We start from the raw sequence: 25,882 nt of genomic DNA, 5'->3' as shown, positions 1-25,882 counted from the left end.
AGATTGTGATTGAACATGGTGCTCAGGTGGGGAGCGAGATTATTTTGAAGTTTGTGTAAAACACAGCCTGGGATGTTGTCCAGTCCCACGGATGCTATGTTTTTGGCTTAGAGAGTGCAGCTTTTACCTGCGTAGTTGTGATTACAGAGACTCTGCATTCTTCCTGCATAAATATGGGCCCTTTAGGGTGTGTGTGTGGGGGGATGTTATCACTGAACCTATCTGCCAGGAATTTGGCAATATCAGTTGGGCCTGTAATTTTCATGCCGTTGTGCTGTAACTCAGAGCAGAACTGGTTGTTGCCATTGAGCTTCTTGATATAGCTATAGAATGCTTTGTGGTTGTCCCTAGAATCAGTGGCAATTTTATTTTCGCAACTAGCTTTGGAGGATCTTATAATGGATCTCAGCTTCTTACTGAGGCTGACCAGGGAACTCCTCCACTCATGGAATTTTGCTCTCTTTTGCAACAGTTTCTTCCTTCTGTTGTAGAGTTTGTTTATGGTAGGGGACCTCCAGATTGGCTTCCTTTTTTTGGGGGATAATGTCTTGGTTCTGTTTGGGATAGCACGATCTATGCACTTGTGTAAGTGCTTATAGAGTGCATCTGTGTAGGATTCAGCAGTTGTAACTTTATTGTCCATCTGCATGGGTATCAGGAAGTTCACCACTTCTGTCTTAAGAAGCATGAAGTTGGCTTTGGAGAATTTTTTTTTTCCCGTGATTTCCTTAATGGGGGGTGGGGGCAGGATGTGGATAACTAGGGTGATTAGCTTATGGTCGGATTTGACCAACGAGGAGTTAACTTCAGGTGTGGAACACCAGTTACTCATGTTGATAATGACTAGGTCTAGGATATTGTTGCCCCAGGTGGGGATGTGGATAAGTTGATCCAAGGCATTGGAATTTATGAATTTCAGAAAGCGTTGAGCGAGAAGGAGTTGGTACATGAGTAGTTTTACCATTTAATGGTTGGGTAGTTGAAATTGCCCATTATTAGGGTGTTTGGTTGAACCCTAATATTTTCCAGTATATCAAGAAAAGAGGAGTGGGAATCCTGGGACATGGTGGGGGATCTGTAGCAAGCTACAATTTGGTTTGCAGTTTTGACCATAGTTAGTTCCACTTGGATAACCTCAGATACATTATGCTGAGCAACTAGCCGGGAGGTGTGGATATCCTTAATGAATATGGGCACACCTTTGCCTTTGGTGTTCTGGTCCAGGTTAGATGGCCGAAAAGTGTGGTATGAGTTATAGCCTGGTAATTTAGGGGTGGTCTCTGGAGCCTTGAACCAGGTCTCAGTCACTGCACAGATATCGATGTTCTCCATTTTAAGGAGTGCCTCGAGGGAGTGCATTTTGCGATTTAGACTTCTAGCATTGAGTAGCATTACCCTCAGTTTTTGCTTGCCTGTTCCTGTTAAGGTGGTGAATTTGTCATTTGAACCTTGCCTAAAAAGGCACTATAGGGGCAGCAAGAGCCTTAGCCAGTATCCTGAATCTGAGGGGTGACAGGTGCAGGCCATCTCTGACAATGCTTCACGGTCTGTCAACCATGTTGTCCCAGGCAGACAGATACTGGATCCCCTTAGAATGACACCAGAAGCTCAGCCAATTGTTGAAGTAAATTGTTTTTTCCTTGTACTGTGTTATCATTCTGGGCTATGGCAGGATGCTACTCAGGGATAGGGTCATAGCTGCCTGGGATACAAGATCAGAGAGCTCTTCCATGTCTCTTTTCATGTAGTCTAGGGAGGTACGTCTCAGGTCATTCACACCAACATGCACAATGACAGTGTCATATTTGTACTTGTTGGGGAGTGACCTAAGTTCATGGGTTATGTGGCAAATCCTGGCACCCGACAGGCAGCTGACAGTAACCTTCTCCTTGTTTAGCCTGGTGAGTGGGACATCAGTGTACCTGAATATAGAGTCACCTATGACATCCTTTATGAATATGGAAACACCACCGCCTTTGGATCTTCGGTCCAAGTTCTGAGGCCGAAAGGTGTGGAATGAGTTAAAGCCTGATAGTGCAGGGGTGCTTTCTGCTGCCTTGAACCAGGTCTCTGTTACAGCACAAATGTTGATGTTCTCCATTTTACTGAGTGCTTCGAGCAAGTGCATTTTGAGATTTAGAATTCTAGCACTGAGCAGCATGACATTCAGATTGTATTTGTTTGTAGCTGTTACGGTGGTAATTTGGTCTTTGGAACACCACTTAAAAAGGCAATATAGGGGTGGCAAGAGCCTTGGCCAGTATCCTGAAGCTCAGGGGTGTCAGATGCAGTCCATCTCTGGCAAAGCATCGAGGTCTGTCAATCATGTCATCCCAGGCAGACAGATACTAGATCCCCTTAGAATGACACCAGAAACTTAGCCAAATGTTGAAATCAATCATGTTCTCTTTGCACTGTGGTATCATTCTGGTTGATGGTAGTATGGTACTCAGGGCTAGGGTCATACCCGCCTGGGCTACATAATCCAAGAGCTCCTCCATGTCTCTTTTCATGTAGTCCAGGGAGGTTCATCTCAGGTGATTCACACCCACATGTAAAAAGACAGAGTCATATTTGTAACTGTTGTTGACTGACCTGAGTGCATGTGTTATGTAGTGGATCTTGGCACTTGACAGGCAGCTGACTATTACTTTCTCCTTTTTCAACCTAGTGAGTGAAACAGCAGTGTGTCTCATTATCAAATTACCTATGACTAGTGTGCTGGGCATGCTGTTTTGCCTTAGGGGCTTTGGTTGAGTGGCACACTATTTAGGAGAGTTATGTGAAAACACCAAATCACCATCCAACTCTCTCCAAATGAAAAACACACCAAAATTCCAAAGCAAACAGGAACACTGGAACACACGAATGGTGAAAAAACCTTTCTTTAGTAACAAGTCCTGGCACCTCGGCTATTCACCTTCAGTGGAACAAATCACCAAACAAAAAACATCTCCTTATATATTCATCAATCAGTCAACTCATTAATCAGTTAAGGTGAAAAAATCTTCATTTAAAGTGCAACATCTTCATTTAAAACTTACATTATTTTATATTTAAAATACATCACATTATTGCATTCTTACAAATCCTGCGGTGGTGGTGCTGCGGTTGCGTTGTCACCTCACAGTTAGACATTGCCCATTCGATTCTCAGTTAGAGCATCTTCTGTGTGTCGACATGCGTGAATGGGCATTCCTTCATTGAAGGTTGTGCGTTAGGCCCGGCAGGCCAGCACGTGAAAATCTACTGCCAATCATTAGCGGACCAGAGTTCCACTGTGTCGACCCCTAACCGGGAAAAGCCAAAAGACTAATTGCATTATTACAAATCATGTGCACCGATAAAAGAGAATTCAATAAACTTCATACTTTTTTTGATTTCATAAATATGCTTAAGTCATATTTTATTACTTAGCAAATAAACAAGTAATCTTCATAATATAACAATAAATGGCATAATATGAATGAACCATCATAGTGAAACACCACTATCTAAATTCATGCCCCTAGGATATAACGTATTAAAATGAACTATCATTCTGTATTCTAGTTTATTCAATTCTGTTTTAAAATTCCCCGCATCAAAATGTGGTCTAGCCAACATGCTAAAAATGAATCCACTACAACTGCCATTATGTGCTTTGGCAAAATGTGAAGCCACTGGACTATCCATATTCCTCCTCCTGATATCCCCCAAATGCTCTAAGATGCGGACTTTAACTTTCTTCGTAGTTTGACCAATATACCAAAGGGACTTATCACAATCACAACCTAAAATATAGACCACCTCTTGTGTCAAACAATCACATTTCTCAAAGGCTTGATACTTTTTTCCATTAATTTTGTCTCCATGCAAATTTCTAGCCTTATTGCATACAGAGCAACATCCACAGCATTGCATACCTACACTCACTGAATCCATAGGATACTCTAACTTCCTGGTAAGCAATTCCTTCAAATTATTATACCTACAATAAGAAAAAGTAATGTGTCTTGGAAACAAATGACCAACAAACATGTCATCAGCAACTATGTGCCAGAATTGTTTAACAACTTTCTCCAACACCCATGAAAAATCCAAAAATCTAGATACAAAAAATAATCTATCCATTTCATGTGAAACTGGACAATGTCTGCGGTAACTCTTTCTTCTTTTATTTCCTCCTCCACATAACCTGTTCTTAATCCCAGACAACATCATCTCCGAGTATCCTCTGGAAGATAGTCTTATCTGAACCTCATTAAGGACATTCTCCCAGAATTTTGGATCAGAAGTATTCCTAAGAATTCTCTTGAATTCCCCCTCTGGCAATGCTCTAACCAAATGTGGAGGATGCATGCTGCTGGCATGCAAAAAATTGTTCACAGAGGTGGGCTTCCTATAAGGTCTGTGTTACACCCTATTGTCTTCTCCAATATAAAATTTCACATCCAAAAAAGGCATCTTTTTATTAGAACATTCACAGACAAAACTTAACCCGTGTGCGTTTTGGATGATGTCCTGTAAGAATTCTCTGAACAAAGATGGGCTTCCCTTACAAACAAAAATAAGATCATCAATGTATCGTTTGTAAAAAACAACATTGTTAATGAAGAATGCATTCTGAAGCATATATAACTAATAAGTTATAACTGCTCACTTGCTTTGTATTTTTTGTATATTTCTCTAGTTATGTAGCAGGTATATGCATAAGTGTAGCTTGGCTATGTGTAACCATTTGGAGTTTCCATCCCACTTCAGCTCTAATGTGTGGACCTCAAAGATGAAACCAAAAAATGGGAAAAAACAAAAAAAGAAATCTCTTCTACTCTGAAACTATAGCAAAACGCTTACCACAATGTATCATGTGGGTTGCTGTGGGTTTATATTAAAAAGACGAAAGCTGAAGTCCACGAATGCCATAACATCGACACATAAATGTAGATCTATGAAAACAGTGAAAGACGGAAATGCTGAAAGTCACAATGCCGAACGAATTTCCCTGGCCAGCGGGGTGATCATGGGGATGAGGAAATATATCCTTTTCCCCACTGTAGTGCATTCTCAGAGTTGGTATATATAAGTAGGGGGTGTGGGGGATGCAGGGGGGCTTGCCCCCCTGCAAAAACGTTTGGAAAACTGTTTTACGTTACGTTTGTTTACTTAAGTTTAACTTACCTGTATGGCGTTGTTGCTTCTGGGAATTTGTTCGGCGTTGTGACTTTTGACGTTTCCGTCTTTCACTGTTTTCTTAGATTGACGTTTATGTGTTGATGTTATGGCATTCGCGGACTTCAGGTTTCTTCTTTTTAATATAGACCCAGTTGCTGCAGCTAAAAATGCCTCACATGAAGTGCTTCAGTACTTTGTTTATGATCACAAATATAGTATTGGCTTTCTGTTAATTGCACTGCCTAGCACCTTGCTCCCTGAGCAGCTGCCCCGTAAGTACATCCTAGTTAAGCCTCTGTGTATATGCATAAAAGTAATGAAATAATTTCTTCAATCTATTAAGAAATATGTCTTGAGAATCTCTGTGCGACCATGCAATTTTTCCTATCAGTTTTACATCATTATTCAGTTATCTAAACTATGATTGTATCACTTATTTTGTAAGTCAGTCTGTTTTCTAAGTGGTAATGGCAGTACTTATATTTGTATATTATTAAAAGAAAATCATGATATTGCTATTTTATGACCATCATTATTGAACACAAAAAATTCAGTGAAGGGAATGATATTTCATTGACAGGTGTATGCAGTTTCATGTTCTTGTAAATCAGCAAAGTGAGACTTACATGTATGTAAACAACTTGTTGCTTTGCCACTAGGCAGCTTGTCTACTCCTCAGATCTTTTTTGGTGTTCATAAATCTTCTGAATTATTCCTTAGACTTGCATTTTTCCAACTGCAGATTTGGTTCAGTTTGCTGATTTATGAAAAGCATGAACACTTACCGTGGGATTCAGAAACACTTTTGATGTGCTCAATGAGCCCTGATGCTCATTAACAATGAATATGGTCAGGTGAGTATGCATGAACATTCATTAAATATTCTGAATGCAGCCACAATGGGGACTGAGCAAAGCATGGGTAAAATAATGTTGCACCTGCAGGGATGTATGAGCAGCAGTAAGGCTCATCTGTTGAGAATGAGCCCAGATCTTGCTTGATGTGATCTTATGTGCACAGTTGCAGCTAGAGAAAGATACAACGCAGCAGCCACAGTGGGTCATGAGGCTTTTGTGATGATCTATTTTTTGACCTGATGATGCATATCTGTAGAGCTGATAACTTGTGGAAGGTTGTAAGGGAATTAAGATAAAGCTAGGAGGCTTAGAGAAGGTAGCAAAGCCATACATACAAACCTATAAAATAGACAGGACTGTGAGTGAAGGTGGTGACACAAATAAGGATGTGGAAGATGACAAAAATAAAAAAATCCAATGAGCAAAGCAGATGTAACTGAAATTCAAAGTTTATTTTACTGACCGCTTTCATTCAAAAATATAGAACTTCATCAGCGTAAACGTGCTAACTGACATAAATCATATATAAAGGCATTAACCCAAGAAAACAAAAATTAGCAATAATTAAGCAATCAATCAATAAAACATGTCCACACCCAATAAAACTGTAAAGTAATATGCATCAGATTGATAATAAAATTGCTAATATTACCAAAACCAATTTTATACATTAAATAAACACTTAAAAGCTCATAGATATATCCCTGAATGAAACACAAATTCATATTCCTAACTTTGAGCACATTGCTGATGTAAATTACTTCACTTAGACCAGGATAAACACTAGAATTAAGTCTAAGCTGCTGATTTATCTCATAAAGCTCTTACAAGGTGTTACAGGGATGTATTTATGAGGTTTTATATACTCACCTAATCCTCTGTTTGGTGCTTCAATCTTCTCCTGTGCCACTGCCTATTTGCTGTAATGTCTTCAGGACTATGGAAAGAAATCAAAACTGTGTAACATCTGTGGATGGTATGCACAGAAAGGCTATATATGTAGCTAAAATAAGTTCAACTTACAGTACATAGGTGGTGACTGTTTTTTAACTTCATATTCACATTGGCCTAGGAGGTCAGGATAGTGTCACCTCATATCACTATAATGCAGACAGCATTGATACCAGTGGCATGGGTGGCAGTCAGTGCTGAACCATTTTAGGCTTCAGTCATACTGAGACCCCTGATATCCCTCCTGCAGTAGCCTTTTGCTTATGGAGATGATAAAGAAAGCTATCTGACTCCTCCACACATCACCTCTGAGCTGTAAAAGGAGCACCACTTTCTCCTACTCCCTCTCAAGCCATGATGTTTCACCTTGAAGAATCACAAGGAAAAATGCCAAACAGTTTTCATATGGCAAGCACCAATGGGCATTGATGGGCAGCTCATTTGCATGATGGATAGCGGGCAAGAAAATATAGGTATTTTATTGTTATGGCTCAAAGTGGTACTTTAAGATGTGAAACATGGCAGTCTTCTATCTCTGTTAATGGTGTGAAGACATCAAGCTTTACATCAATTCCATTTAAGTAAAGCTATGTGAAATTACAGATTCCTCCTTGGAGGCATGGTCTGGACCAGGCATGCACGGTGCTTCCCACAGTGTGACAGGGGGTGTGAACAACATTAAGGAGACTTGGTTAGTAGATGTTCTTGTCACACAAAATGAATGATTCAGAATCAACAGTGATTCAAGCCCTATACAGCATAATCATCATGCCCAATCAGGTGAATCTGCACAATATAACTGTTATGGTACGCAAAGAGCCTCATTGTACTATGTAACAAAGTAGGGCAGCCATGTTCAGAACCTGAAAAAGCCGATTATCAGAAAAAAAGTTCTGATGATTCCCTAAATTGGGACTATTTATTCAAAATCCTAATGTTATTTGAATTTCCTGCATCCTTTGTTCATCTCCTAAAAGATATATATAAAAATAATTTAACGTATGTCAAGTTAAGTCCTTTTACCTCTGAATCTATACATATAACAAAAAGCACTAAACAAGGATGTCCCATGTCACCGATTCTATTTGCTCTGGCTACTGAAATATTGGCAGATTAAATTTGCAACAATATAAAAATCAAAGGAATAGATGTTTATGAACAATACAATTCTAAAGTAATGTTATTTGCTGATGACATATTACTAACATTATCTAATTACAAAAGAGGTATTAGAAGAATTAGATATATTAATTGACAATTTTCACATGACTTCATGACTCCATTTCAATAAATCAAAATGAAAATTTTTATTTTTAAATAAAAACAAAGAATTGCAGACTGAAATATCTAGGGATTGAGTTATGCAAGGATAATAATGAATTTGTCTCAAAAAACTGCAATAATATTATCAATACAATTAAAATCTCTGTGGAAAATGGAACAAAATAATATTAACATTTGAAGATAGACTAGAGTTAATAAAAATGGTTTAATTGCCCAAGATTCTATATATATAGCCCTGGCAATACAACTGTTACCAGAAAGGGATATACTTAAGGAAATAAATTCATGCCTAATAACATTTTTATGGTTTCCCAAAAGAAACAGAATAGCTTTAATACATCATATCAGACCATGGAAACAGGGAGTATTATACTTTTCTGATATACAAATATATATATAAGCATCAGTATCTAAAACAATCTCAGATTGGATAAGTCCAAATTACTCTGCAAATTGGAAATAATTACTAACTGTAATAAATAAATGAATTTGATTTACAAAAAAAATTTCAAATAACAGATAAAAATAATTTGCCATGGCACATATGTATTAGTATGCAATATAACATAACTAAACCCACTAAAACATGTATGATTAATTATTACATTGACTCATTTGGGAAAATTATTAATGCAAACATAAATTTAAAACTCTGGTTTGATCTTTTAACACCCTTTAAAGTCACAAAGAACTTTCCACATAACATATATAGAGAAATTATTAATTCCTGGGAAAATAAATGATTTGTTTGTTGTCTCTAATGTATCAAAGAACTAAAACTTTTAGATATGCAAGTAATAAAAACATACAAAATTCCACAACAGGACTGGCTAACTTTACAGAGTATTCTGTCATATTTGTAAGATTTAAGTAGAATAATTAACAATTCTTGGTTTAAAGAAATACCTAAATTTACAAAATACATATATGAAATCATATATAATGACTTTGACATGGGAAACAGTATTTCAAAAATTTACAAAATATTGATAAACTATAAAACAACACCCAAAACCTCATATTGGAAATATATAACAAAAGGACACTCAATACAGTTAACTGAAGATATTAAAACAAATATCTTATTATCGATAAAATATACATCCTTTACACAATACTGGAAAGTTTTTAATTGCAAATGCTTGCACAGAGCATTCTTAACCCCAGATAGAATCAGTAAAATTAGTTCTTCCATAAAAGGAATGTGTTAGAGATGTGAGCAAGTACACAATGCAGATTGGAAGCACATTTTCTTTGATTGTGTTAAAATTAAGCCATTTTGGAATGGTATTAATAACTTTCTAAATGCTTTATTTAATGAATCATTTTATTTAACTAAAGGTCTTGTATTATTAAATGTGAACGAAGGTCCTCATTTGAATAAGTCAAACATGTATCTAGTATGGACTATACTTGTAATTTCAAGGAAGTGTATAACAAGAAGATGGAATACAAACACAATACCAACTTTAGAAGACTTCTACAGCTGACTGTAGACCACAGCATTATTGGAAATTAAAACTAAAGCACTAAGATTTTATCCAAACCCATTTATCAACAACCCTTGGGGAAAAGTCTTATCGTTGATTGACACTATACAATAATTGATCAGGCACTCTGATAATGGATTGGCCATACTTATAAAGTAACTATATACATTAAGATCTGTTATAGTATCAGGCTAATGTAAATAGAGTACTTAGTTATTTAAGATGTTATGTATAAATACGTTGGAATTCATTCAAATGCATTTGCAAAATAAAAAAAAAATTGAGAAAAAAAGAAACTGATGGAGTATTCTCAAGGTAGATTCTTGAGGGGCCTCTACTGTGTTTTAAGTAGGTCACTGAACGTTCCTTGTTGCTAATATATGTAGCCACACATACCTTAGTATCCACTGGAATTAGTATTCCATGATTCCCATGTGGTTGCAGATTAGGCTGGCACTTGTCCACAGTTCCTTGGGTGGTGTTCCTAGCTATGCAGTACTGGTGTATTTAAGGAGTTCAGGAAATCTTAAGTGCAATCAGATGACCTAGCTCCTCCAGGGATAATGTTGTCCACTCCAGTTAGAGTCTCTTGCTGATACACATTGGCTGTTGTATCAGTAATTTCTATTATTGTTTAGCACTTTCCTTATTCTCAACATCAGCATTTGTCCATATTCAAACCTGCTGCGGGCTCAGTCCCATTACGGTGCATTTATATTTTGATGAATTGTTCCACAATTTTGTTTTGCCTCTTTATCAAACACTGAGAGAATCATTTAAGGAATATTGCTCATTATCATGTCCTACTTTTGGCCATTAACATATACTGCATTTGACAGTGTTACTTGGCCTGCCTACTTTGTGGAGTTTGTGTTTTTGAATCACACACATCCTGTGCATAGCTGATCATTGTGCAAATTTACTTAGCACAACTGAAGAATGCATTTTGAATTCCAGCCTTAGTAAATGCTAATGCCATTATTTCTGAAGTACATTTACTGAAATCCTCAAAATTAAGGCATGTATGATAGTGTTTGTAACTTCTAAGTAATTACAATGCTGGTAGTAATCAGCATGTTGTTTCACAAATTATAATATTCTGTAATAAAGGCAATACGTTAAGGAGACATATTTAGGACACTATTAGATTGAATATATTCATTCATAACTGGAAAAATATTTAAATTTGTTGTGGATCTAGTGAATTTCACAAACAAGAAAGGACCACAGTTTACAACTGGTAAATGAGCACTTGAAATTGAGCCCTAAGACTGTTTAGCACACATCTGCCTCTGAATAGTCTGATTTGTGACAGTGGATGGAAGAAAGTTCTATACTCATCTGTGTTAGTTGCTTAGCTTTGTTTCTGCCTGATGCAGTTAGAATGCAGAGACTTTGCAAATTATTCTATTAGACAGGCTTTTTATAGCTTTTTTGCATGGAATTTATGGTCTGTTGATTTATCTCAAAGTATTTTTTTCCATTTGCTAACAGTGGCAGTTAATCTATTTTTTTATCAGTTTGATAACTAAGAAATAGAATGAAAAGTTGTATAGGTGGTCCTTGAGTTGTCAGATATATCTGTGTATGCACTGTTCTAGTTATTTCTAAGTCAATAATTTTTGTCATGCACAACTCTCTGTCCCTCAAACCAATGAATTATATGCAGTGACTCAGAAAAAACTCCCACTGCATATGATAAGAGCTGTTGCCTAAAAGGATTTTCTCTATGCAAATTCAGAGGGATGTAAGATGCAATGACAGAAGACTTAATTGCTGGCTAATATGCATGTTCTGATTAACTGTTAAGTATAATGAGTGCAAATCAGCATTTTGCTGAAGCAGTCAACACTGGCGGCCCACACATCCTGTTGGCACACACACACACGCACACACACACACACACACACACACACACACACACACACACACACACACACCACACACACGCAGTCATCTTACACCACTCATACCTCTATATACACTCACACATGCAGCCTCATACATACACACATGCACACACACAGCCAGCACTACCTGTCTGCTAAATCCTCTGGCACTTACCTCTAAGGCAATTAAGGCAATCTGGTGAACATACGCTTTGGTGGTATTCATTAATATGGGTGATCAAGGTAACCTATGCAACTGAGTAAGTATTTGAATTGCTTGTTGCATAACTGCCTTACTGAAGGCATTTTTCTGGGGAAGAGCATGAGGCTAATCAGTATAAGCTGCTCGCCTGAAATACCTAATTAGTATTTGTTGTAGGCTGCAGACAGAGCCCACCACAACACTGTACCATAAAGTCTCTTTGACTCTTAATCAGAAATGGTTACTGCAAGGTATACACCAGTCTTTCATCTCAGTGGAAGCTTTCTGACTTGAACATTTACTTCAGGAAACTAGAATGCAACATAAGTAAACATAAGAAATGAAAGCGTGCAAATCATAAGTTTATTCTATCAGTTAGGTATCATTTTCTCAATGAGTGGATCTTGCACATCACAAACACAATCCCCAGGATTCATTAAACTCTGTGTAGGCTTCATGCAAAGCCTACATGGAGTTTCCATGTGTGAGCAGTGGTGAGAGGAGATTAGCAGCAAGGATTGTATATCCGTGCAGTGTGCCATGTTTAAACATAAATAAGTGAGGTTTTATGTCTGTCAACAGTGTTGCTGGTCAGAAAACCATTTAATGCAACATGGATAGCATTCCTGTTTAAATCAGAGCACTGACGGTCTGCAGTTTTGAGTAAAATGTGGTAGTGATCACCAGGGCTTCACAGATAGCTCTCAATCTCAACATAATGTGGGGAAAATGATCTAGAAATGAGGACATATTTTACATATTTGCCCTATGGAAATGTGCAAGAATAAACAGGGGTTTGTATCAAGATGCATCTTCTGAAGAATTTGAAGCATGAAACTCAAATGTATATAATATTGAGTCACAACAAGGCCTGAGATCATCCCAGTGATGTGGTAAAAAGCCAGAAATTCGATAAGGAACACATCTGGAAATTTTCTGAACATCTGTACAGTTGAGAGGTATGAATGTTAAGTGTATGGTCCAAACACAGTACAGGACAGTGTGTATCTACAAGCAGAGTATTGTGATATCCCAATCCTGACACTCTGTAATGTAGTTATGTAAATGATCTGTAATGGTACATGGACTGCCATGTAAAACAACACTCAGGAGAAGTGTATGTATTGAATAGGGACACACAGATGCATTGTAAGAATGAGCACAGGGAAAGAGGACAGGTGAAACAACCTAATGTACAGCAGATGAGGGCATGGCAATGGAAAACAACACCTATCACATATCAATATGGTAGAGTAGGGACTGCACAGTCAAAATGTGTATTATGTGACTGTCACAAAAGGTGATATAAGAATGAGAAGGATGTCTGTGTGAGATAAGAATCCTTACATGGCTAATGCAGAGGACATCTATCAGGGATCTGACATACAACTGGGGTAGGGTGCATACTGTGAAGCTGTGAAAACTGATTTGCCTGAATATGAGTGTAAACTCTGCAGATGTCTCCAGCAAGCTGGCTACAGGTAAAGGCTCATGGACAATATTAAAATAACCAACCACAGTCATGGACAATAGCAGAATAACACCACCTGTAATCCCATGCCTCTGACATAACATATGGCTAGATGACTGGTGTTCATGACATACACACATACATATAGATATATATATATATATATATATATATATATATATATATATATATGTGTGTGTATTTGGAATCACTTTAGAAGCTCGACATACTGAAATATCGAATTTCAGTATTTTGAGACCATAAAGTGGAAACCTGAAAAGAATGAAAACTCAGAAGCGCGAAATTCAAAATCTCGCATACAGCAGAATTAGCGCTTCTGGTGTTTCGCTGTGGTCATGTGTTTGTGTTAAGGGTTTTGGGTAGGGGTTGTGGTGTGTATTAGTGTGTTTTGTGTGTTGGTGTGTTTTGTTACTGTGATGTGTGTGTGTGAGGAGACTGTAGCTTGTCAGGTAGTGTTTGCGTTTTTGTATGTAGTATGACCTCGGAATTAGAATATTTAAGTGGGGGGGTGTGGAGCACAGCCCCCCACATGGTGGGTACAGGGGGACTTTCCCCCCTGCTTTTATGTAGGACAGAGCTTGTGTTTGTGTGTGGGGAGGAAGGTGTGTGTTTGTGTACACCAGAAGCGGTAATTCAAAATCTCTGGTATGCGAGATTTTGAATTTCGCGCTTCTGAGTTTTCATTCTATTCAGGTTTCCACTTTATAGCCTCAACATACTGAATTTCGATATTTCAGTATTTCGAGGATATAAAGTGAATCCATATATATATATATATATATATATATATATATATATATATATATATATATATATATATATATATATATATATATAGCACAATCCACACTGTCATGAATGTTATCCATACTATTAATATTGTCAAACATTTATGTATGTAGTATGTTTATCACCAGAGCAGGTAGCACTCATGCATCTAGTGTAACAACTTGATACAGGTTCCGCACCATCAGACAGTAATGTTTATTCCTCAAAAAGAATACCTAGGTATGGCCAATAAGCTGTGTGACAGCTCATTGTGATAAGGGTGGTACACTTCAGTTACATATCACGTGAAGATGTGAAGGAAGGTACATGAAGAAAGGTTCAATGTACTCAGTTATTGGTGTGATGAAGGCTGGGAACCATGGAGGTGTTATGGTCTCTGATGTGGATAACCTTCACCTACTCAATACTTGTCTTACATACAAGGGAGTAGTCATCACTGTGACCACATGCTGGTGGATGTTCCACTTACCATCTACCCAAGGACATAAGTCACATACCTACTGGACTGATTATATGGTGTGATGTCCACATTATACTTGGGTTGTGTGTTTGTTTTCCTGATGTAATAGATCCTCAATGTTTTCTTGTCATTGCAGGTATTGTCATGAGTCATGACTGTGGCAGCAATCTTTGGTGTGTGTTGATACTGTCTGTATTATACTAATATCACAGTTGGAGTCAATGATTACTCACAATCTATAGTCCTTTAGGCAGCTGTTTGCACACATGATGTGTCTGTCATCTATGATGTCTATCACTTAAGTAATGGACAGGAAAGGGCCTAGCAGACAGCCAAGATGTACTGACCTGAGCACTGGACCTGAGATATAATATAGGTCACTTCACACATTTCAACATAGTGAGATGCCACATATGTGATACACTAGTCTACTCACTTGGTGATATAGCTGTTTATGGCCACATCTCAGCATGAATTTATGTGAAACAGGATGGGAGTGTTGTCAAAATGCATGCCCTCAATGACCTTTTTGAGAACATCTATCAGATATAACAGACATGATGTAGGATTAACAGCTCACACAGGTCTATTACACACAGCCAGAATATTACTAGTGTCCATTTAGAAAAGGTCCATGATGACATGTTGGTCTATCTCACAGATGACGAGAGTCAGGATGTGTCTATACATGCATGTATCAGGTGCTGCCCCCCCCAACTCAGATGGATGCATGTTGATGTACACCCATCTATGGGAACATAGCCATTGTGGAGGGCATGCTGAAGTGTTATATTCAACTGCATCAGGAAGATGTATATACTGAGTCACACCATAGGTGATCTCTGATGCCACAACCCATTAATTCTATGTGATTGGCCTAGATGAAGGTAAGACAGTGCATACTGCCTATCTTGATCTTGCATAGGGTTTGGATACAATCCCCCACCCAGGTATCACTGAGAAACTTCCCAAGCTGGGGATTAACCCTTACATCACTAGATGGGTAACTGATTGGCTTACCAACACATACTGTGAAAGTTGATGAATCAACCTGTACCAGTGGGCTGTCACCACTGGCATACCACCTGTATCTGTGCCTGGCCCTTTCCTGTTTGGAATCTATTTTTTGACAGTTCAGGCTAATATATATGGCATTTGGCTTACCAGGTTTGCTGATTTTTGCATATTGAGTGCAATCATTGAGTTCACCAATGATAACATACTACAGAAACAGAAAGGCAAATGACTGGTGACAAAGCCACACAATCTAAAAATAAATGCAGAAATGTGAATTTCTTTTGTCCTTCTGAAAAGTTGAATTCCATGCAAACTACAGCATTGACAGCAGTCCTGCTATCCTGAAACCTAGAGATGCAAGCACTGGGAACACATGTAGATAGCAATCTGAACTTCAGCCACCATGTGTCCACACTGGTGTTGAACGCCTATGTTGTGCACATCATAAGTTAAGCTATCATATTCAGATCGCAGGATTGTATGACAGCACTGCACTCAAACCTCATCAGAACACTAATAGCATACAATGCTATATTTTGTATGTACCTCACCAGACACATGCAGCAGCTGGAGAGACCACAGGGTTTCCTCACCAAGAAAACACTGGGTCTACAAACCATGCCATGATGTATGTGAATACACAGAAAACCATGTCACTGTAATCTGTATTTTATAGGATGAGATGACTTCTGCCTGGACTTCAGACTAGTATCTAGTCCTGCCCTGGTGGGAATATTGCACATACACAAATAAGATATAGGTAATGAGATCAGCAGTGTTTGTTTAAGAGAATATAGTAATAACAGTGTCACACATGCTGGTGTAAAAGGCTCTTTGTAATGTCAGGCAAGAGCACAAACACACACACACGCACACACACACACACACACACACACACACACACACACACACACACACACAGTTGACTGCAGTGAGAATAGAACACCTACATATCTAAGGTACATGGGCTACACACTTCTGTATTTAAGGCAAGTGCCACAGCTCAAGTCTGACTTCTAGAGTCTCAGACAACACCTTAGCTGATGACATCAGCAGTGTCTTTTGAGGAGAATATGTCAAAAACTGTGTCCCACATGCTGGTGTAAAAGGCACACAAAGACACACACACACACACACACACACACACACACACACTTGACTACAGTGAGAATAAAAGCCCTTCCTATCTAACTACACAGACTAAAAAACTCAGTACTTCATGCAAGTACCACAACACAAGTGTGCCTTTTACAAGACTGTAAATCAACTTATATTGGAAGACATCAGCAGAGCATATTGGAGAGAAGATGTTGGAAGGTCTGCATGAAATGGATGTGTAGGCATGTGCAAGTATCAAAATACTGTCAATCCATGGGATTGGAGCAGTAACTGTAGGATACACACATCTGCTTTTCTGTCTAGGCACAGACACACACGCACACACACACACACACACACACACACACACACACACACACACACACACACACACACACACACACACACACACACACACACACACACACACACACACAGTTGACTGCAGTGAGAACAAAACATGTACCTATCTAAGTATACATACTACAGAATTAAGTACTGTACACAAACAACACAGCACGAGTCTGATTTTTTGAATACTGCAGGTCAACTTATAGTGGATGACATCAGCAGGGCATGTTGGAGAGAAGATGTTGGGAGACCTACATAGGTTCATAGCTTCATAAGTTCATAGAAGGTTAGTAGTCTAATGGCCCTAGGGTGTTTACAAGCCTAGCCATGTAAAAACACAAGAAGGCTTAATGAGCATAGTTAGATTGTCATTGTTAGCAGAGCAGTTTTGTTTTCAGCACAGACTGGCCCTGACCATGAGTGGCATAGGTGCCACCCCAGGGGTGAATTTACAATCACATATACAGTTGTCAAGGTTGCAATTCAGTAGGGACATTGAGGATCACAGCTTCATGTGCAGTGGGAGCCTGTTACAGAGGAGTGGTAATCACTGGGAGATTTATCTGTCTCTTCAGCATGTTCTGTTTATATCACAGACTAGGCTGAGATCCTTGGAGCAAGCTATTCTTGTCCCATTTGATTTACAGATGTCTAGCATTTCCAGTAGGGCAGAGTCTGAGACCACTATGTATGCCAAGCATATGACAGCTCTCAGTAGCCTGCATGATACTGAGTACAGTGGCAGACATTTCATTCTTTCCATGTATGTTATGTTTTGGAGGCTCTGGATTCTCCCTGTTACAAACATCTGTGTTTTATCTGGTTGCTGCAGGTGTCTCATTAGGTACAGACAGAAGGGAACCGTATCCTCAATTAATGGCCTGATAAGGGTCGAGTACAGCAGAACTCTGACCTCCCTGGTCTTGGATGTGATGGCCTTATTTAAGAGGTCCACAATGTAGAATGTGTCTCTCAGCACTATGGACACATAGTGATTGAAGTGTAGATTGCTATTCCAAGTCTCACAACACTGTGTTTGAGCCTAGAAGGGTGCTGTGTAAATCTTAATTAGCAAAGGTACTTGATTATCAAAGGGGACAATAAGGCATTTTTTGCCTTAAGGTTCAGTCAGGGGGTTTGGCACCAATCATTTGTCTATGTCAGTCCCTTCTATATAAAGTTAACATTGTCGGGGGACTCGATATGACTGTAATTCAGTTGATAGTCATCTGCAAACTTGGTAAGCCACAGGTCATCTACCTTTGTCTGGACTGCAGAGAAATAGTTTCCAAACAGCTGAGGGCCCAGCATAGATCTTTGTGGTATTCCACTGGTAGGTGGTGTAGTGGTGGACATGCACTCCCCTACTTTGACAGTGTGTGTTCTGTTGGTGAGCTAGTTGGTTGCCCATCTAATAATGTATGTGTTAATTCTCAGATGGAGATTTTCTCTATGATACCTGAATGGGGGATAGTGTCAAAGGCCTCAGATAATTTATCGCAGGCGACATTTCTTGTTATCTATCATCTAGGTCTTTGCGGTCTGCATCAATGAAATCCACTAGGTTTAATAAGGAAGCTCTACCTTTGACAAAACCAAAATGGGTCAGGTCAAGTGTTTTGAATGTCACCTGTGTCCCTGTGGATAAGGTCCATGCTGTAAGGCTTTTTAGGTTTATGGGTCAATATTTCTAGTTCTGCATGTTACCAGATTGATTTGCATTACATATCACACAGCATCTGTTATTAATTCCTGTATTGTAGGTGATATATGTATGAAAAAAGTACTGATACACCAGGGTTGCAGTGCTTGGGGGAGATGGCTGCATTGTAAATATGTGACATATTGTTAGATAGGGTCTTCAGTTTGTTATATGTGACACATTTTGTTATATAGGGCCTTCTGTTTGTTATGCTTCCACATGTAATTGTGTTTCCACATGTAATTTCATGTCATAGAAAGGAAATGGAAAGTAAGCAGCAGTAATGCATAATAATATTTACTTTTCCACAGCGCAGTAAGCAGCGGGTTTGTGCATGCAAGATAAACATTTTCAATACTTTCCATGTTTGTGCATTGGGAAGCAGTGCACAAACAACAGCCAAATTGCAAAAAGTCTGAGAGTTAGTATTGAGTCTATGAAACACACCTGCTGCTTAATCGACTGTGTTGCAGCAGATGTTAATGCACTGACAGATTTCTTTTAGAGCCAGGATGACACTGGATTAGAATCCAGGTGTATCCAGTACTTTTAAAGACTTTTATATAAACATTAACAATACAATGACATGAATTCTTTATAGTACATGTGTTGCTATGTGTTCGTATAGTGCAGCAGGGTTAAGCGACATTGCAGAGAGGTAACCACAACATTGTACTGCTGTTCACCACCGCTACTCATTTGTGTTTGATGTGCATCTCAGCACAAATACAGAGCCCAAAAAGTGAAGGGATCCATTGCTTTTTCTGCTACTTACATGTGTTGTGAGAGATTCTAATTTTTGATCAGATTAAAGCTGTTAAAATGGTGTAGATAGGAAAGTGGTGAAATGTGGAATAAGCAGGGGGAAGAACAAAAGGAAAGCAGTACAGGAATGTGCAGGAGTGAGGTAGGAAGGAATCATAGCTATCCATTTTTTTAACAGTGTAAACTGAAAATATGTGCAGAATATTAAGTGAATTTGGTCAGTCACCTCCACAAAGAGGGGTGACAACAATGCAAGCATTTTGTATAGCCAATTGGACCAACTCAGTGTGTCAAGAAGACATGTATGTGAAATGAAGAGCTATATATGGGATGATTTTTTTTTAATTCATTACGAGAGGACTGCTGGGTAAGGGATGTAGGTATGGCTGGATCAGATAAGTTGGGTAGGTGAGGAAACAATTGCAAATATACAAGACAAACAAGACAAGAGACAGGCACAGTGATGGAGATAAAAGGTTGGGGGACACCATGATTGGTATTATAGAGGGGACAATGCATGCTCATGTTGTCAAGCTTGGAGAAAGTGAAAATCATGTCTTCATCCACTGGACTGTCATCACTCTCACCTTACTCCGCTGGTGGCTGGAGTGTATGCGTACACCAATGGTGCAGTGCATGACCTTATGCACCATCACTGGCAACTTGCTGCCATCTCTAGCACTACTCCCAGAGGGCACAACTGCACCAGCTTCCAGGGCAGTACTACCTGAGGGTGCAGTTAGTGCAGGGGTAGCAGAGGCAGTGCTGCCAGGTTGGTGGCCAGATGTTCTGGGTGTCAGTGCTGGAGCTGGTGGAGCAGGGGCAGGCTGATCCAGTGGGGCTGGTCTACCTCCTTGTGCTGTGTAGCATTTAATGAAGTGGTACACGTGGATGACATGGAGAGATTTTGACAACACATAATATAAAATAGCAAAAGAGAGATAAGGGTGGGGTGAGAGGAAAAAAATAGATCAAATTAGTAGCATCATATGTGACATACAATTCATTAATACAATTAAACAACTCTTTTATCTGAAGTATGTTTAAGTATATGTCCTAACATATAAATACTATACTAGAGATTGCTGAAAGTAATGCTTGAATTGTGCACATATTGCACATATGCATGTTCCATTTATACAGATTACAGTTTAAAGCAGGGCATTTGTGCCACTGGTAGAAAGTTTTAATTTAATGTAAATATTATTGAAGAAATAACAGTATTGCATAGTTGTGAATTGTGGTATTTGAACCCACAGCCTCTGACTACACTCTAATAGTGGACTCTTACAACTGGTTTGTGCAACAGATGAATGCATCCATGCTGTTTTTTACAGTTGGGATATGTATGCTCATTTTGATAAAACTCTATAAAATACCAAAAAAGCTACCTTTAACTTTTAATGCTACAGTAACACTGCATACATACCACCTGCTTCTCTCAGTCTCTCCAATCAAGCAACATGAGCTTGTCTATTGAACTCATGCTCAGTGGCAGCTTGGGAAAGAACAGAAAAGAACAGAAAAGTATTATGCATACCAGTCTTGCCTATATTTAGCTTTCTAATGTCATACTAAAACAGCTGTGGGATGTCTGCAGTCTCAAATTCCTCCAAACAATGGTTTAAGAGTATTAAATTCTCTCCTATGTATGTAATTAAAGTGATGCCTACATTGCTCTCCAGTATGTGGGATACCACTGACACTGGATACAGCCTGGCCAAACTATTTCATGACTCAGACTTGTACTGGGAGCCAGAATTGTCCCCCTGCAGAAGCCTTTGGCTGTTGTGATTTACCAGGAGTCCGATAAATATCCTGGACTCCTGCCCATCCCACCTGTGTGGCCTAAACATGGCACCTTCCTTCCTAATGTGAGCCATGTCTATCAGCTTGAACTAGAGCAATGGAGACTGATGCTTTCTTGTCAATTTCAGCCATTGCATTTATGGGTAGTGTGCAAACCTAAGCGAAGCATTGGTGAGATTTTACGGGGAGAGCAGCAGTGCTAAGCAGGGAGAAATTAAATAATCGCAATTGGAAGGTTAATCTGACAATTGCCCTTAGTTTGAGTGTGTATACTGATGTAGCCTGGAAATATATATATATTGGAAAATGGAAGGTAATTGCTAGGTGAGTTAAGTTTGCAGACATGCAATGGGGTCATAAATGTAATGACCTGAAACATTTCTTTGTACGTTTATACACTGAGAAAATTTGTTTCTACATTGTGAGATTCAAACCTAGGATTAAGGGTAAACCAGTTTCTTCTACAGCATTGATTTTCTATCTTTGCCACAGAAGTGCTGTGCCGATGTAGACAGAGATCATACATAAATACAGGTGATAGTATGAGTTGTTACTCATGTATGTATGTGACATGGCAAGATTATTGAATATAGATCCAGCTGTGTATGTGTCTTAGGTAATTGTGAAGGCCATGCAAGTACAGATAGCAGTGTTATACTTACAGAACTGTAGTACACTGTATACCCTCAGTCATACATCTGAAAACACAATAATGAGTCTCATCCCTCATACATATAATTCATATCAGCTCCACTATCTAAAGTGTTATAAATGAGAGTGAATATAATGGGAAGTGTAAGCAACAGCAAAAGTGTATGGAATATCCTGTATTAGAACAAATGACCATGTGTATGGCAGTACTATACTTACACCTGTTGCCACAAGAATGTTGAAATAACACTTGCCTACTTTTCAGTTCATTACTATAAACTGCACTGTCACAGCAGTAACAAAAAAGGTTGGACACCCTGTACCATCTGTACTCCAGTCCTTCACTTACGCCTGCTACCACAGGACTAGTTACATGACATTTCCTAAATTTACTAATCATTCTTAATGCCTCTGAGTTAACCACAGGGCAGCACTGCTTAATCAAATGTATCCGGTTTCAGTTATTGGCTATCTGATTTCTGTCTGCAGGTGTTCTGTCTGCTTTCTGGGTCAGTCAGTTGTCCAGTTTGTGCATTGCCATACTTTGTGCAAATGAGATAAGCACAGCCAAACCTGTCAAAAAGGGACAAGTAGTAGAAATGAGAAAAAACAATCTAAGATATACATGGTAGAAAATATTGGTTCACATAAGATATTTCTATATAGGTCTGGATTTGAACTTTCACTACAATGAACCTTCAGAACACAGGAAGGGTCCCTTATCCCTTTTTGCCACACAGGCAGCTTTGCAGCAAGGAACTTAAATCATTCTGCATACAACCAACTGCAACATCATCTACAGTAGTATGAAACCATACAACTATTTGTACATTTATTATTCATTTATTAAGTGATCACACAATGAGTTATGACTATTGCTTGCAAATATACACCGCTGTCTTACCTCTCTGCGTTTGTTGATCATTCTTCTCTTATCTGACCAGTAATCTGAAGCATGCAGTTAATAAGCCATTCTATCTTATTGGCCTTAAAATGTATGAGGATATTAAATGGCAATTATATCATATGCAGTTGCCAACAAATGAGGGGGAGGTTGTATGCTAATGAACAGAACCTGTGAATTGTGTGCTGCTTACTTATATTTCCAACCTCACATTTAACACTCTGTAAGTCTAACCTGACACACCCACTGGATGTAGTGCTGTTGTGTTTTCCTTCTTCCAACCAAAATCATTCACATTTGTAATCCATTAAAAACCAACACTGAGGTAGTGCCTGCACTATTTTTACATCTGATACATGCAGTCAAGTATTTGGGATTCAGCAATTCTTATCAATTCACACCTAATTTGTATCTTTACCATGCTAATACCCCTGAACCTATACCTTATAAAAAGGCAACTGTGTAGCTAGTAAAACTGAAGGTGAAGAGACTTGTTTATGTTGAGATCACAGAACAGAGGCTATTACTTGGGGATATATCTGCACAGAGAATTACTGAACTTGAGAAGGTATGCTTGCATTTTGTCAGCTACATACTGCATATGCTGAATGTAATTAAGAAAAATATGAAGCAAAGGCTTTCACACTTTTATCTGTATGTATTATTTACAAGTGTGCTGATGCCAAGGGCATGTTTGTCAAGACATTTCACAGGTATACATTATTGCCAATACCTTAAAATGCAATGTCCTGTGATAAATATGTAGACATGTTTCAGGGACAGTTCATAGGTTTATAGGTAAGTACTAGGCTATCTGCCCGAGGGCATCTGTAAGCCTAGCCAGAATGTGTTGGCTTTCACCGCCCCCTTAGATTAGTTCCCTCTGCTACTGTCCAGCAGAGCCACTGCAGTGATCCCCGGGGTAAATTTTCTGTTTCCCATCCACTCGTCAAGGTTTCTCTTGAAGAGTGTTAGTGAGGGGCTCTGCCTAATGTAGATTGGAATCCTGTTCCAAAGCATGGGGAGTCTCTGGGACAGGAATCTATCCCTCCAACACATCCTATTTATCATTGTAATGAGGTTTAGATCCCTAGTGTGTGTGGCTCTCGGGGATTTGTTTTTTTTTTTTTAGGTGGAGCATGTCCATCAATTCTGGGTTGGACATGGCCTTGTATGTCAAGTAGAGATCACCTCTGAGTAAGTGGTATGCAACCGAGTACAGCTGGAGTTTCTTCAGTCAGGCTGCATAAGGCATCTGTTTGAGGCCAGTAATCCTCTTGTTGAGGTACTTCTGTGGTCTTTCCAGCTGTTGCAGGTGTCTTGTAAGGTACATCCCAAATGGGGCATTGTACTCTGTGATGGGTCTGATGAGTGATGAGTAGAAGGGCACAATAACCTCTTTTGTTCTAGGTGCACACCCTTTTGTGATTAATTGGGCCACAAAGAAGGATTGTCTAACCACCTTGGCAATATGATTATCAAAGGAGAGATTACTATCTTACTTGGGTCCCCAGATCCCTTATTACATTTTCTGTATTTAGGGGACTACCACATATGTGGTAGTTCACGGGTACTTTGTTTTCTCCAAAGGGGATGACTATGCACTTTTTGGCATTTAGCTTGAGGCCATGATTTTGACACCAGGTATCCGTCTCAGTGAGACCCTTCTGGAGGATATCTGTATCAGCTGGAGAGTCAATTATGGCCCCCAGTTTGCAGTTGTCTGTGAACTTGCTCAGCCATTGTCCTCCTGTGCTTGTCTGTACCTCTGAGAAGTGTATACCAAACAGGAGGGGCCCTAAGACTGAGCCCTGGGGGACGCCACTTGTAACCAGTTTATAGTTGGACCTAGTGCCTGCAACTCTCACTGTCTGAGTTCTATCCATGAGCCAGTTGGCAACCCATCTCGTGATGTTGGGGTTTATGTTCAGGCTGGTGAGCTTGTCTTTATTACCAGAATGGGGAATGGTGTCGAAAGCCTTTGTGAGGTCTAGGTAGGCTGTATGGACCTCCTTTACCCCATCTAAAGCCTTGGTAACTGTCTCAAAGAAGTCCACCAGGTTTAGTAGGCATGATCTGCCCTTAACAAAGCCAAACTGGGTAGGGTTTAATATAGTCACAACAAAATAACTCAAACTTGTATAACAACCAGGTAAATGACCAGTGAAAAACAGCTCTACTTTCCAAGCATACACTTTTATTTGTTTAAGAACAAAATTCTCTAGCGCCTTGGCCTTAGCCTTTACAGAGTAAAACTTTCATTACTAAAAATCCCTCCTTTTATATACAATTCTAACACATCTTAATTAATCAATTTACATGCTAATCATTAAAACACATTCCAATATATTCTTAAAGTCAAAGTTAAAAATTCATAAAAAACTCTGCCAATTACATTCCTTATTTAATCCATTAGGTAACAATGTATTATATTTCATTATAAGAATGGACTCCTTTCATCTCAATATGTGTTTTAATAACTCAACATTTTCATATTGTAATGTTACTTGTTCCAATACTGTTATTTTCATAGTACTTGTATCACCTTTATGTTCTTTATTAAAATGTTCCGCTACTGGACTTATAATTTTATTATTTCTAACATCTCTAACATGCTCTTTTATTCTATCAGCCAATGACCTTTTTGTTTCTCCTATGTAATGTTTATTACAGGAACAAACTATAACATAAATCACACTTTTACTTAAACAAGAGTATGTTTCCACTGTTTCAAACTTTTTTTTACCTACTTTATCTACTTTTGTTATAAAGTGTTGACATATGGAACATTTTCCACAAGGAAAAGTCCCCTTTATTTCCACATTTTTCAACATCTTTTCTAATGGTCTTATATATTTTCCATGCACCAAAAAAATCCTTAAGATTTCTTCCCCTTTTATAAGAAATTCTTAATTCTACTTGTGACAATGACTGAACATTCCTTCTTATTTGTTTCCAATACTCTCTTATCACCCCTGTCATTTTATGTGAAAATGAAGTATACTTAGTAACAAAGA

The sequence above is a fragment of the Protopterus annectens genome, chromosome 2.part0 (genome assembly GCF_019279795.1).
Source record: "Protopterus annectens isolate FY-2018-M chromosome 2.part0, PAN1.0, whole genome shotgun sequence".
NCBI classification, from domain to species: Eukaryota; Metazoa; Chordata; order Ceratodontiformes; family Protopteridae; genus Protopterus; species Protopterus annectens.
The sequence above is the reverse complement of the archived record's forward strand: the minus strand, read 5'-3'. Positions refer to the sequence as shown.